Source organism: Heteronotia binoei, unplaced genomic scaffold, assembly GCF_032191835.1.
Source record: "Heteronotia binoei isolate CCM8104 ecotype False Entrance Well unplaced genomic scaffold, APGP_CSIRO_Hbin_v1 ptg000122l, whole genome shotgun sequence".
In the NCBI taxonomy this organism is placed as follows: Eukaryota; Metazoa; Chordata; class Lepidosauria; order Squamata; family Gekkonidae; genus Heteronotia; species Heteronotia binoei.
In genome coordinates, this window is record NW_026799994.1 from 179319 (window position 1) to 194142 (window position 14824).

The 14824-nt window shown below is 39.3% G+C and overlaps 1 protein-coding gene across 4 annotated transcripts in view; it reads left to right on the forward strand.

Moving 5' to 3' along the window:
- LOC132590524 (stAR-related lipid transfer protein 13-like) overlaps positions 1-14824 on the forward strand; it is a 207256-nt gene that overhangs the window by 116506 nt on the left and 75926 nt on the right. The gene's annotated exons all lie outside the window — the stretch shown is intronic.

Genomic DNA, 14824 nt, shown 5'->3' on the forward strand with positions numbered 1-14824 from the left:
TTTAAAAACAATCAAACAACACTGTGAAAAAGAAATCACACAAATTGCCAAATTAGTAGTTGAATTTGCCAGATTAAAATGTCACAAATCAAAAATTTCACAGATTAAAATTTTCATTATGCACATGAAAGCTTATGCCCAAAATTAAACTTTGTTGGGTTTAAAGGTGCTACTGGAGTCAAACTTTGTTCTGTTGCTTCAGACCCACACAGCTACCCACCTGGATGTAATTAAGATCAGTGATCCTAACACAATTTATAAAAGATTGAATCAAAAGTGGAAGTTCTCCAGTATAATTGGTTTGTATACCATACTTCAAGGTACTTTACCTGTTACTAGAGCCAGTTTGGTGTAGTGGTTAAGTGTGCGGACTCTTATCTGGGAGAACCGGGTTTGATTCCCCACTCCTCCACTTGCACCTGCTAGAATGGCCTTGGGTCAGCCATAGCTCTGGCAGAGGTTGTCCTTGAAAGGGCAGCTGCTGTGAGAGCCCTCTCCAGCCCCACCCACCTCACAGGGTGTCTGTTGTGGGGGAGGAAGGTAAAGGACTCTGAGACTCTTCGGAGTGGAGGGCGGGATATAAATCCAATATCTTCTTCTTCTTCTACTACTATTCACAAATTCACAGTACAAGAAAATTCCATCATGGAAATAAATTTGGATATTTTTATACACAGGGAATATGGCCTTCCTTCTTCCCCCTCCCCTTAAACCTGGCTCTAAATTGTTAATTTCAACTCGGTCAGCACAAGAGATCAGAGAGTCACCAGTTCTCTTACTTCAAGTGAGAGACTTAAGATTTTAACAATGATATCTCTCCTCCATGCTTTGAATTGTGGTGTCCAGTTGTTGCCTTTGTTCTCCTTTCACCTTTATTTAAGTTCCTAAACAATGTTATTGGCAAGGCTATTGAAAAAGTAGATAGTATAGGGAAATGGCAAGCTTTGATCTACAAATATAAAAGCTGTCGTTGTTAGATCAAAGCAAACCATTTTGCTGCATAGCTTAGGTCTAGGGTAAGCAAATAAGCACTTTGCAATACAAATTAGTATGTAATAATAGAGCCTTTTAAAATATGCTGAGTACCCACAAGCTTCTAATAGTCAGGCTAAAGTGTGTGACATCCAAACTGGCTTGAATCTTGGATACTTTTGCTTTTTAAATTAAGCATTATAATCTGTTTCAAGCATCCTGAATGCTGTAAATCTAATTTTTAGGAGTTAAAATCATTCCTTGAGCTGCCATTCTTATCTAGTTTACCTGTCCTGCAATTCAGCTCACATGAGTGGATTATCAGCAGCAGCCCTACAAATTGCTTCTTCCCTGCTCATCTGAGTTGCACCTAGCCAAACAGCAAAACTTCCCCTCTCTATACCCCCAGGTTGTCTGGTCACCAGCCTTTTAAGTTTGAAAGGATCATCTACAGCTGCTTCCCAGAACATACTGGATGGGGCTATACTCTGTAGCTGCTAATACTTTTAAAGGTACAGGAATTCCATGTGGTGATAATATAGAAATAAATGTACAAATATAATATGGATGTGTGAGGAAGAGACTAAAGATACAGGTGAATAGAATGGGTGAGCAAATAAACCCAGATTCCCTAGTTCTCTGCAAAAAAAAAAAAAATGTATTTCCTGGATATAGTGTCATTCTGGTTTGTTTGTTTTTTTTAAATCATGTAGCTGAATGACAAGAATTGTTGTTGGGAAGGAAAACAACACTGGTGACACTGTATGCCATGAAATGTTTGCTATTTGGTGTTTTGTTTTTGTGGCTAATATTAGGAGGAAAATTTGTCTGAAGCAACAGTTAAAGGTGGTAAGTACAGAGACACCATTACTCAGACTATGGTTTTAGTAATCTGTTTTATCATGCACACTCAGAATCCATAATATGAAATCGTACTGTAAATAATTTAGATTAAATGGGTTAACATCTGGTTTTTCTAGCAAGAAGCAGGGGGAAAAGAGGTGCCATAGCTCATTAGCACAACACATTTGCATATGCCACCCACCCCTGAATCACCAGAAGGTGTAGTGAATTATATCAGCTCAGCATCTACCTTACAATGCTTCTTGAATTATAATTGTCATAATAAAACCTTACTAACATAATATTTTTTAAATTACTTTCTCTTTGTGGGCACAGTTATATGATGAAGATTTCCATCTGTCTGCTTTATATGTTTTGGTTATTTTCCCATTTTTTGTGGGGGGAAATATTAGAAAGTTTGTCAAAACTTAGAGTTCAGCAAAATTCTCACGGGGGGGGGGGGGGTTGAACAATGGACCCAGAAGCAATGGGGGGGGGGGTTTAAGAACGAAAGAGCTCTAAACAATAAAATGTAGAGGTTCCAGAGCTCTGCTGCTGTGAGCTGTTGCCTAAAATGAGACCTGGAAAGAAGGTTATACATAATGTAACCTTTCATTTTTGTGGAAGACTATGTGAGATTCATCATTCAAGCATTAAACATAGATTAAACATGGACCGATACACATTCTTTGTTTTCAAACAATTTTATTAGTAACATATGGTAATAAATTTCAATTTCTTTCATCGTTACTTTTTTTTAAATCTATCCCATATATTACTTTCTACCCACCCCTCCCCCCATTACTTGACCCCCGCCGGTGTTATATACTTAAAATCTTAATATTAAAGGTACCCTTAATTAATAAGGACCAAAATTAATATCCTCCTCCCTCTTGTACTTAGTCATTATCAAAAATTGTCCAATGTCCTTTTATTTTCCACTCTTTTTCTACGTATCTTCTGAACTTTTTCCACTGCATCTTAAATACTTCTAAATCATAGTCTCTTAAGGTTCTTATTAACTTGTCCATTTCACTCCATGTCATAACGTTTACAATTCAATCCCATTTCTCTGGTATTTTTTCTTGCTTCCACAACTGTGCATACAATGTCCTAGCAGCTGAGAGCAAGTACCAAATTAAAGTTCTATCTTCTTTTGGAAATTTTTCCATTTGTAATCGCAACAGAAAAGTCTCTGCAACTTTGTTAAATTCATATCCCAAGATTTTAGAAATCACTTATTAGTAATCCTCTCATTACTGCTTTGTAGGCATCCCATACCTTCTGAAATGCTATATCTTCTCTGTCATTTACTTGGAAGTATGCTTTGGTTTCATTTTCTAGAGATGTCACTATTTCTTTATTTTGTAGTAAATCTTCATTTAATCTCCCATCTTCTTGACTTTTTTGAGTTTTGTAATCCACATTATTGGGTTATAATCAGCTCCTATTTTAGGTAATATCTCTATTTTCTTTGTTATAAGTCCCAAATCTTTAGTACCCCACAACATGTCAATTCTAGAGAAAGAGCTATGTCTAGCTGAAAAGAAAGTATAGCCCCATACTTCAGGATTAAACTTCCTTCATATATCTTCCAAACTCTCCTGTTTAACCAATTTAAAAAAAGACTTTGGCAATTTCCCTTCTTTATCATTTTTTTTCTTCCCAGATCTATCTATCGTGTTCTGAATGGTTCCGTTAAAGTCCCCCATCAATAAAATTTGCTCATAGGTCACTTCATCAAGATGTTGTGTAATATTTTTTTAAAAAATGTCTTTAGCACAGTTTGTTTGTTTTTTGTCATGTATCTCCACTGGACACATGAACACATGAAGCTGCCTTGGTCCACCGGGGGGGGGGACCCTTGGTCCATCAAAGTCAGTATTGTCTACTCAGACTGGCAGCGGCTCTCCAGGGTCTCAAGCTGAGGTTTTTCACACCTATTTGCCTGGACCCCTTTTTGGAGATGCCAGGGATTGAACCTGGGACCTTCTGCTTACCAAGCAGGTGCTCTACCACTGAGCTACCGTCCCTCCCCATTTGGAGCATAAAGTCCCAACAACAACGTTTTTTTGGCATTCAAAGTAATTTCTACCGCTATATATCTTCCATCTTTATCTTTAAATACCAATTTCGGGTCTAATTCTTGTTTAATATAAAAGACTACTCCTCTCTTTTTCTGTTCAGCCAATGTAAAAAATTCTAGTCCCAATTGTTTATTCCATAGAAATTTATAATCCTTTTGTCTAATATGTACTTCTTGTAAACATATTATATTACAATTTTGTTTTTTTATCCAGTGAAACGTTGCCTTTTTTTGTGGTGAATTTAGTCCATTCCAAGGTATCAATTTATAATCCATCATCGTGCAAATTCTTTATTTTCTTCATAAAATCTATGCAGTTTCTGTGTATTTGTGATTGTAATCCTTTTCCCTTGAAGTTCAAAGCTCAAACCTTCAGGTATTATCCATCTGTACCTCATTCCATTGTCACATAGTTTTTCTGTCAATTTTTTATATGCCTTTCTGTCAGTTAGCACTTGTCTTGGCAGTTCTTTCATAATTCTTATTCTACTGCCTCCCACTGTCAATGACTTTTCAAAGTTTTTCTTCATGATCTTTCCCACCATTTCTTTTGTCATAAATCTTATGACCACATCTCGTGGCAGATTGTTCTTTTTTGCATAGAGTGAATTTACTCTATACATATAGTCATACATATTTCTATTCCCTTCAGGATCTTCCTCCAAAAATTCTGCAATTATTTTTATTATGTATTCTTTCAGGTCTGATTCTTCATCTTCAGGTACACCTCTCAGACAGATCTGAGTTTCCATCAGTTTGCAGTCATGAATTGTCACTTTTTCTTGTAATTTTAACAAGGTGGAGTCATGTGTTTTCACTCTCTCTTCCACTTCTTGTACTTTCTTTGTTATTACCACAGTGTCATTTCTGAGATTCTCTCTTTCTTTTTTTAATTCTTTCTTTGAGTCCTCAATATCCTTTCTTATTTTTTTTTTAGAGGCAGTTATCATTTCTTTCACCTCCTTCATTATCCTAGCTTCCATTGCATCTAATTGGGCTTGCATTTTCTCTATTGAATCAGACCTAGCACGAGTTTGTTTCGGGTCTGACATGTAAAACAAGATCAAAAATTTTAATCTCACCAAATTAAATGTGAACCATCAGATTTGATAAAGTGAAGCTTGCCCTTTCCAATGCACCCAATTTCGCTGTCCTCTGAGCCTCCCCGGCTCAGATATTAATGTTTAAAGTTTTTATTTCTCCCAAAATGGCGGTCGCAACTTTTGCTTCACTTTAAAAAAAAAAAAATCCCTTTTACCAGTTCAAATCTTGTTATCTACTATCCAACAGTATTACTTTTTAATTGCCACATCTGTTAACTCCACCAATTTTTAATGTCCCAATCACTTTAAAAACGATGTTAAAACTTAGTCCTCCCAACAACAATGGCCACTGATGTTTCTCTCTGGTATTATAATCCTAGAGTAGGCTGTTTACTTCATTGACTTCCTTCTTCTTCCTCCAATACTTCCTGCTTTTCTTGCCTTCAAATCTCGTTTCACTGGTAGAGAAATCTCACGATACCTGACGTATTTCCTGTGTTGACTGTGAACACTACAGATCTGTGATGATGGGGCTGCCTCCTCAACCACAGATAGACTAAACAATAAATTCCTTTCAACACTGTCTTTTAAGTTTACAAAGTTCAAATTTAGCCCCTTATCTTCTTCTCCTTTCAGGCTTTCAGTATTTCCAACTCCCACCTTTTACTTTTGTTTTGTTTAACTTTAATTAGTCCCAGAGTGAAGAGAAAACAATCAGTACCTTTTTTCCGTAGTTTATCCAAATTAACACCAGTCCTTTGTAGATTAGATGTTTAAAATTGTAAAAGAAGGTTTGGATCCTGTCGATCTTATGTCAAATTAATGACTGGAAACTTCTGCAGACAATGAATATGCAACTTCTCTCCGGAGATCCCTCAAAGGAGCCCCCCCCCCGGACTCCCTTTCAGCCAAGGTAAGTCTCCTCAAAGTATCTGTGCATATCTTGGACAGTTCTCTAGCTGAGAAATGTAGGCAGAAGTGCTAGTCTGCCCCCGTTAGGGAAAGCAACTCAGCTCGCCATTTTCCAACCCCGGAAGTCCGACCAATACACATTCTTAGCCTTTTAAGGAATCCCCTTCCCCACAGTATCCTGAAGGAGGTGTGTGGTTGTGTTAAGTGTTGCCATGTTACTTCCTACTTATGATGACTCTTATTAATTAATGACCTCCGAAATGTCCTATTAACAGCCTTACTCAAGTCCTGCAAATTGAAGGCCATGGCTTCCTTGATTGAATCAATCCAACTCAAGTTGGCTCTTCCTCTTGTCCTGCTGTCTTTAATTTTTCTTAGCATTATTGTCTTTCCAGTGACATACTCATAATTCCAAAATTCCAATTAATGGCTTATTGGTGTTGTTCATTTTTATTGGCTATTTTCTCATGCTTTTTTTACTACTGGATGACTGCTTCAGCTCATTAAGAAGAAAAAGTATTTTTTTAAATAAGCTGGCAACCCAGTATATTTATGTGTGTATGTATGTCTTCCATTCTAAAATTACAAAATATTATTCTGCCAAATACACTGCCAATGGACTATGCTTTCTAACAGCTGCATCAAATGATACTTAGCTAATTCTTATTTTGTTGGAAATGTTATACTACAGCAACCTGAGCTAAATAGAGCGAGTGTCAGTAGTAGAAAATGCAGCCATTACAATCTAGATCAATGCAGGTTCTAACAGGACTGCCAAGCCCCACCAGGGATGGGGAATTCCCCCATTCTCAGGTCCCATTTTAAGAAAAATAATCTTTAAAAATTGCCATCAGGCAGCAGTGTGATATCACTTCCTGGAAAAACTCAGATGTTATTAGGGGTGCCAACTCCTACCTTGGCTGCAGCGGGGGAGTCCTCTCTCATGTGCAGAGCACACCTGGCATAATGACATCACCCAGCATCATGCCAGGCATGTTGTGTGGGGCTGGTCTAGCATTCGGGGTAAAAACTCTATAGTGCCATAGTTTTTATCCCTGTTGCTAGAGCATCCCAGCACGATATGCCTGGTGTGATGATGTCACGGGTGATGTAATCACTCCAGGCACATCATTTGATGATGGCGCTCTCTGGGGGCAGGGATCCTCATGGCGGCCCTCTCCATGCTGGTGGGCTGAGGAATCACCACCTCTGGTGGAGGAGCCCTAGATGTAATGTCAGTTCTTATTTATTTATTTTTTATTTTATTTTTATTTTTATTTTTTTCTCTCTAGGAATCTCCAGAAATTCATGGGTTTTGCCATGAAGGGTTACCACAACATTTCCAGTGATTCCCAGGGAGATGTAACTTCACTTCCAGGTTTTTCCTTAAACTGATGTCACACCATTTCTGGCAGTATCACTCATATCCCTGCACCCCGATCTTCCCATAGGTTCTGGTATAGCAAAAGTAAGGATTGGTTGGGGACAGGGTAATAATAAGAGGCAGCTATCAAACAGAAATTTGTGGACTCTGCTAAGCTGCGTTAGCCTGTTTGCCGCCCGGGACAGCAGGAGTCGGCGCACGCCATTTGGGTGCGCAATACTGTGGGCGGAGTCTGGTGTTTCTAATTGCCAGACCCCGCTCTGCCTTGGAGTCCTTTGGACGTTTGGCCCTCCCGCCCGCCCTGTATGTTATGTAGGTGTTTGCTGGTTGCCTCTTTTGAGGAGCTGGGTAGGAATTTTTTATGCCTCAGCTGATTGGCAGTTGCTGGGGTGCGTTTTTTGCCTACCCTACATAGCAGTGCAGTGGATTGTGGATTTGGCTATTGGGAGGTGCTGTTAAATAGGAGGTCACTTTGTTGGCAGGTTTTTGGGGTTTAGGGCACTATGCAGGTAGGGGAGGACTGTGAAGCATCCCCCTTTTGGAGAATTAGGGGTCTGGCATGATCAACCTTGGGGTTTGATGACCCAGGGTGTGGAGAATGCAGACCGTCCTAGAGGCTTGGCTAGAGGGTGCCTTCCATCGAGACGTACGGCTGGGTTTGGGCCCTCTGGTGCGCACCTCCCTGCTGGGCCTGCCTGGTGGGAGCTGAGTCACACAGCTCCAGCTGGGGGGCTGGGTCTCTCACCCGCTAATGGCAGGGGAGCAGTCGCAGTGACCCCTAGCCCTGGCCAGGCCGCTGGTTGGGTAACCTTGCCGTGGATTATGTTGTTTAATAAAAGTGGCCCAAGTTTATTCCAATACATTGTGTCCGACTCTTTATTCTGACCTTGGGGGCAAAGTGACATCTAAACATACATGGTTACATGCCTTAGAACAGTAAGCAGCTTAATTCCAGTAACGGTTACTTACTAGTGCTTAAGGGGAACAAAGTAACACAAATACACACTTGAAGCCATACTTTTAATATCAAACAATTTGCTGTCTCACTCTTCTTTAAATGTTGGAAAATACCTGGAGACTTTGGGGGTGGATTCTGGAGAGGGTAGGGTTTGGGAAGGGGCCTCAGCATGATACAATACTATAGAGTCCATCCTTCAAAGCAGCCATTTTCTCCAGGGGTCAATACAAAACAACAGGTTCCAATGTATGAATACAGGAGAATAAATAGAACACCCGAAAAACACTTACCCAAAATAAAACTTTGTTGGTTCTAGATGTGCCACTGGGTTCAAACTTTGATCAGCTCTTTTAAAGTCCATTTTACTTAATTGCACCTTGATAAACTCTCTGGTATCTACCTATGTTTAAATTCGACCATTTTAAAAAATGTATTTTGATTTTATATAGCTCTACAATCAAGGTACTTCCAAGTGCTTAGGAGGCCAAAAATATTTTCAAATAATAAATATTTAACATCCATTTGGGATGGAGGTAGTTGATTACTGAGTGTAAGAGTATTAACTAGGCCTGGGAATCAACTGAGGTTACAAATCTAAGGATTGGTTGTATGAAATCCCTTCTTGGTTCTGAATCTTTCATGAGGCAACAGTAAAATGAACAGTTTTGCAAAATATTAGGTATTTGTGTAATAAGGCCATCAGATATATTTAACGAATTAAATGATTTATATTGCATTATATTTGCTCCCCAGTGGAGACCCACAGTGGCTTACACTACCCAAAGTGGAAAGAAATGGAACAGGAGCTGGGTTGCCAACTGTGAGTTAGGAAATTCCTGGAGATTTGGGGGGTGACACCTGGTGAGGGTGGAGTTTAGGGAGGGACCTCAGCAGGGCAAAATGCCATAAAGTCCACCCTCCAAAGCTGACATTTTCTCAGACAGATCTCACCCCACTCTGTGCTGAGACTTCCCTCATTGACCCACCATACCTGGATAAGAACACACTGATTTATTTACAGGTGCTTGCTATCAGTTTTTAAGCAGTTAGTAATCGCAGCCTATTATTTCTCCTACTCAGCCCCACAGGGTTTCATCTAGAAGTATGTCAGGATAATGCAAAACTCAACTCTAAATGATTAATTCTGTTCCTCCAATGGATACACTACAAAACAGAAACCCCCTTCACTTTTAAATAATCTTTGCCATGATCTCTCAGTGAGTACCTTCAGTACATATTCTCTTATTATTTTTGTTTCTCGTACTCTTAACGGATCTGTTTATTTGGGTATAATACCCGTTTATTTGGCCCATATAGTAGTTAAAGAATTTTTATTCTCTCTATACTAGTGTGCATTTTGGTCCATTCTGCTGTTTCTCTTCCAGTAGATGTAGCAAAGTTAGTGATGTGAATTTCTCTTCCTCCTTCTCTCTCTTGCCAAACATAAGAGAAGAGGATTTTGCTGCTTCAGTGGCAGTTTTAAATCCAGTTTTAATTCAGTTTAGGCAGATGTCCATTTTAAGAATATACTGCATATGAAGAGTGTTTTCCCTTTGGATTAATGACATTCTCTTAATTTAAATAATATTTATGAGAAACGTATACATCCTGTTGGAGAAGTTGTTCCAGGAATCTGCTGACTATGTGATTAATTTTTCCTAGAGAGACCTTTCTTGTACCAACAGCATTCCCTCCTGTAGGAAAATATCATGCCCATCGCCCATATACCCTCTGTGCTCACATCTTCTGCGTATCTTATAACAGCATTAATAACCTTGCCACAGATCAGTTCCTGGGAATTAGCAGTCATTTGTAGGTTAATGGCCTGAGGCCATATTCCAGGCTGTCAGCCCTTCCAAGTTGCTCATTAATCCTTAGGTACACACTCCACTGCAGACTGAATTCCTTACCGGTCTTCAGCATGTTCTACTAGCCAGATTCTATTTCATGGCAATGTAGCTTTAGACAGATTCTTTGAGGTCATCAGGGTCCTTTCCCCGTGCCTCTCTTGACAAGATCCACAGGTAGGGAATTTTTGTGTGCATTCTCAATTTATATTATATTATATTCATTTCCCCAGGAGACTTTCAGTGCAACCCTATGATTAAATGTCTTAAACCGGCAATGCAGAATTTGTGTTCAGCAAGCCATACACATACCACCAGCCACCACAGGCTCAATAAACCTGCTTTTTCAGTAATATGAGGCTGGTGGGCTATGCTTGGTTTGGTGGTTCATAAGTCCTGCTTTACAGCCCTACTTGAAATGCACAACTCTCTTTTTTGGAAGTAAACCGATATAGGATTCATTCTCCATCATTGTGTTATAGAACAAGATGTTTCTAATTCTAAATATTGCTGATGTGTTGTTATAAGCAGAAATTTAGATACACTTCAATGCATGCTATAGATTAGCAAAAAAAAAATCACTTGGTTTACAAATGTATTTTTTTCATGTTCCAGTGTTTAAGAGTAGTGTCTGTTGACTAAATGAGCATGTGGCTTCTGTGATTATGAGTCAGACTAAAGTAAGAGTCCAGTAGCGCCTTTTAAGACACACACAAGCTTATATCTTGAATAAAACTTTCTTGGTCTTTAAGGTGCTACTGGACTCTTACTTAATTCTGTTGCTTCAGACCAACACAGCTACCCACCTGGATGTATGAACTAAACTATGCAAGATGTTTTGAGATGTGCGATTTTAAAAAAGAAAAAAGAAATTGTAATTAACGCCTGCAACAGAGGGGGCGCCTTTATTTGTATTGGTGCTGTTTGAATTTGCACTCTCCGTTCCTAATGCTGATTTTTATCAGCTGGTGACAGCTCTCTGGAGGTCAAGCTGTCCAGGAAGAGGCCTGGCAGGGGCCGGAAGAGGCCAGAGATAGCAGTTGTTAGCAAGGACACCAGGCAACACCGCAGTGACTGGCGGGAGGGGGGCAGAAACAGGCATGAGGCAGAAAAGGCAAAGGGAGAAATAGGGGAAGGAGTCCACTCCTCAGAGCCCTTGGCTAGCAAACAAGGGAAGGCAGAGCTATGATTGGTGGTATCAAAAACTGCCGAGAGGTTCAGAAGAATTAGCAGAGTTACACTTCTTCATCACCCTCCCCCTGGCAATCTCCTGGCCCATGTCATCTACCAGGATGACCAAGGACATTTCACTCTTGTAGCCAGTCCTGAAACTTATACATTCTTCATATTCAAATATAGTTCAGTACAAGAGAAAGCCTTTCCAATTTTGTACGTTTCTTTTGCCGTGACTGGTATGGTAACTAATGTGCACACAAAGGAGCAGCACACATTGCATACTATCCTGCTGCTTATGCAAATATTTTTGTAGTGTTTTGTAGTGTTACCTACCCATTAGTGTGTGTACTTTATTTTAGGAAATTACTGTGACAGGAATGTATATATATTAGCTTTTAATGGTATGACTTGTAAATTAGTAGTCTCCAAACTGCAGTTTTCATTTATAATCTGCATAATCAGAATGTATCCAAGGGAACCAATTCAAGCCTAAAGATGTTTTTAGGAAGAATGATCACTGCTTGATTAAAATAGTAAATCATCTTGTTTGGGAGGCCTTCATTAGATATACTGTTGCTTAGAGTTGGTTCCATTTATATTTTTTCCTCATAAAGCACAATACATGCAGGTTTTTCCTGATCTAAGAACTTTTTAAATCACTGGACTACTGTGTGTTTAGATCTCCAGAATTACCAAATGGCTTGAAAAAATAAATTAGAGAGGAATTGACAATTTCATATATTGCAACACCTGCCTCCATATTTTTGAGGCCTTTCTTGCTCTCTGAGAATATTCTTGGAGTTGCTAGTCTGCCAGTAGGAGCAGAGATCTCCCGTCCCCAGTTTCCATGTCCTCCTGCCACTCAGAGCAGCAGCAAAAGAAAAATTAAAATAGCCATCGAGTCTGTTGGGTGATGTCACGTACAGGGGCAGCCAGGATGTCTCATCACACCTGTCTTGGGTTCACTGGAAACTGTATAGTAAAACCAGGTTTTCCTGCAAGCAACTTAGTCCTCTGTAGAACTCCATGGTTTTACCATATACTGGCTATTCTTAGCATGATGTCTCTTCCAGGATTTCCCCAAAAGTGTTGTCACATCATTGCCTACACTCCCCTCCATGTCCCTCCTGCCTCCCCATTCTCCCAGTGGTTGCCAGCCTGGGGCTTGGTAGTCATAGAGTATTCTGGTAGTATAAAGGAACACAGGAAGAAGAACATTGGAGTTACTATAACTCTGTGCTGTTATGACTGCTTCTCCCTCCCGTCACTGCCTCTCTGGAGATGCTTGGTAAATGTAAAAGCAAAATAAATGTTGTGAAAACTACCTCAAAAACCTCTTTGAAAGACTGCTTCATAGTAATGGAGGATTGAGCCAGTTTGGTGTAGTGGTTAAGTGCATGGACTCTTATCTGGGAGAACCGGGTTTGATTCCTCACTCTTCCACTTGCAAATGCTGGAATGGCCTTGGGTCAGCCATAGCTCTTGCAGGAGTTGTCCTTGAAAGGGCAGCTTCTGGGAGAGCACTTTCAGTCCCACCTCCCTCACAGGGTCTTTGTTGTGGAGAGGAAGTTAAAGGAGATTGAGACGGCTCTAAGATTCAGAGTGAAGGGCAGAATATAAATGCAATTTCTTCTTCTTATCACAAAGGATTTCCTCTTTTGCAGAAATGCAGCTTTGGAATTCTAATTTCTTCTAACTGATATTTGGTTGCGTTTGCATATTAGTTTGGTGCAAATGGCATAGCTTGAGGTAAAATCCTCTTAATGCTGTTTTTATTTGCAATTGTCATTAACAAGATTCAATAAAGCACATACAAGACAACATACTAAAATTATATATAAATTTAAATGTAACTTTTCAGGATGTTCATATGAGATAATAGTTATTGTAAATTATCATTTTAAAGCCAAACTACATAGACACAAGTTAAATTGGGGAGGGGCTACAATTAGGAGATCTTGCCTAACTGCCTATTCCATTGGCCAGAAAAATATTACATTTTTTTCTGGGAATGGGGAGAGAATTGCTGTCATAGCCCTTACCATATAGCACAGCCCTTACCATATTATAGCCTTTATCACACAAGCTCCTCCTCCTTCTATTTCTTCCCTTTGCCTACCTGCAAAAAATTTTTTGCCCAAAACTGTTGCTTCTTCAATGCGGAGATTGGGGATCGCTTGAAGTCAAAACACTCATTCATATTGTAATAACTGAGATTAGACAGCGGGGTATCCTGGTGTATTCAGAGTGGTTTAGGACAGGGCTTTTTTGTAGAAAAAGCCCAGCAGGAACTTGTTTGCATATTAGGCCACACACCCTGATGCCAAGCCAGCTGAAACTGTGCTCCTGTGCATTCCTGCTAAAAAAAAAAGCACTGGTTTGTTTGTTTGTTTGTTTACTTTCGATTCATATCCCACCCATTCCAAATGGATTCAGGGCAGTTTATGGGACATCAGTCAAGAACTGCAAAGTTCCCTTGCAACTCAGAATCCTCTTATATTACATGTCTCGCCTATTACTGAACTTTATGCCATGCAAAAGTTAAGAAATGGGTAACTGTTTAAACTTGCAGTCTTAAAATCTAGCAATTGCTCTTGTTAAAAATATGAGTCATATATGCATACACTCAGTCCACATGTCTATCTGAAATGAATGTAATCCTTGCTCACATCACAGAGGCACCCCTAATATAAGGAAGAATTGGAACAAAACAAAAACAATGTGGATCCCCCTACTGGAAGTTATCAAGTACTACCAACTCATTTGTTCTGTGAGCTTGTGTTTAAGAAGAAATATGCTTTATCTTTCCCCCCAAACATATAGTGAAAATATTGTGGCATGATAGAACTTTAATAGAGCTATTATTCTTCTACCATCTAATTGGTAGCAGTTAAAAAACATAGTTTTGCAACCCTGTCGTTCTGTCATGTACATTTAATAACTAAATGTACTCTCAGATTGCTTGAGGACAAGAGAAAAGCTGTCATCTTAACCATTGTTGATTGTAATGACTTTAATGACCTGGCAGAGAATCTACAAGAGTACTTCTAAATGACCAAATATTGCCATTCTGACACTGAACTACTGAACTATCATAGACCAGTTGTGCTTTTAATAGTCGACAATACTTCTCCCCTGAGTGACTGAAATTGTGACAAAATTACTGGTTGGAGTCAATTTTCAGAGGAACAAACAATATCTTATGCCAGATGTGACTTTTAAAAAAATCAAATGTGTTTCCAGAAGTACCATAAACTTTGGCAAAGTTTTTTTGAAAACTTTGATGGTCACAGATGGACCATAAAAAAAGCCATAAACAAACATTAAAAACTGCAGAATCATAACCGTTATCTTTACCTCCAATATCTGCATCTTCAGCCAAATGTGAGGACATTGGAAGTGAGGACAGCTGGTACAGTCTTATTCCCTTGAACCCACATGCAATGTGCATGGTTTTTAACATCTGCATAGGGCTTATATTCGTTGATGTCCATGCCCTATTAGTAACATTTGTGATAGACCCTTATCTTCCATGGATGTCATCTGTATTGTGAATATTGTTTGGGCTATTGTTTTTTTCACTGTTGACAAAAGCATCAGTTA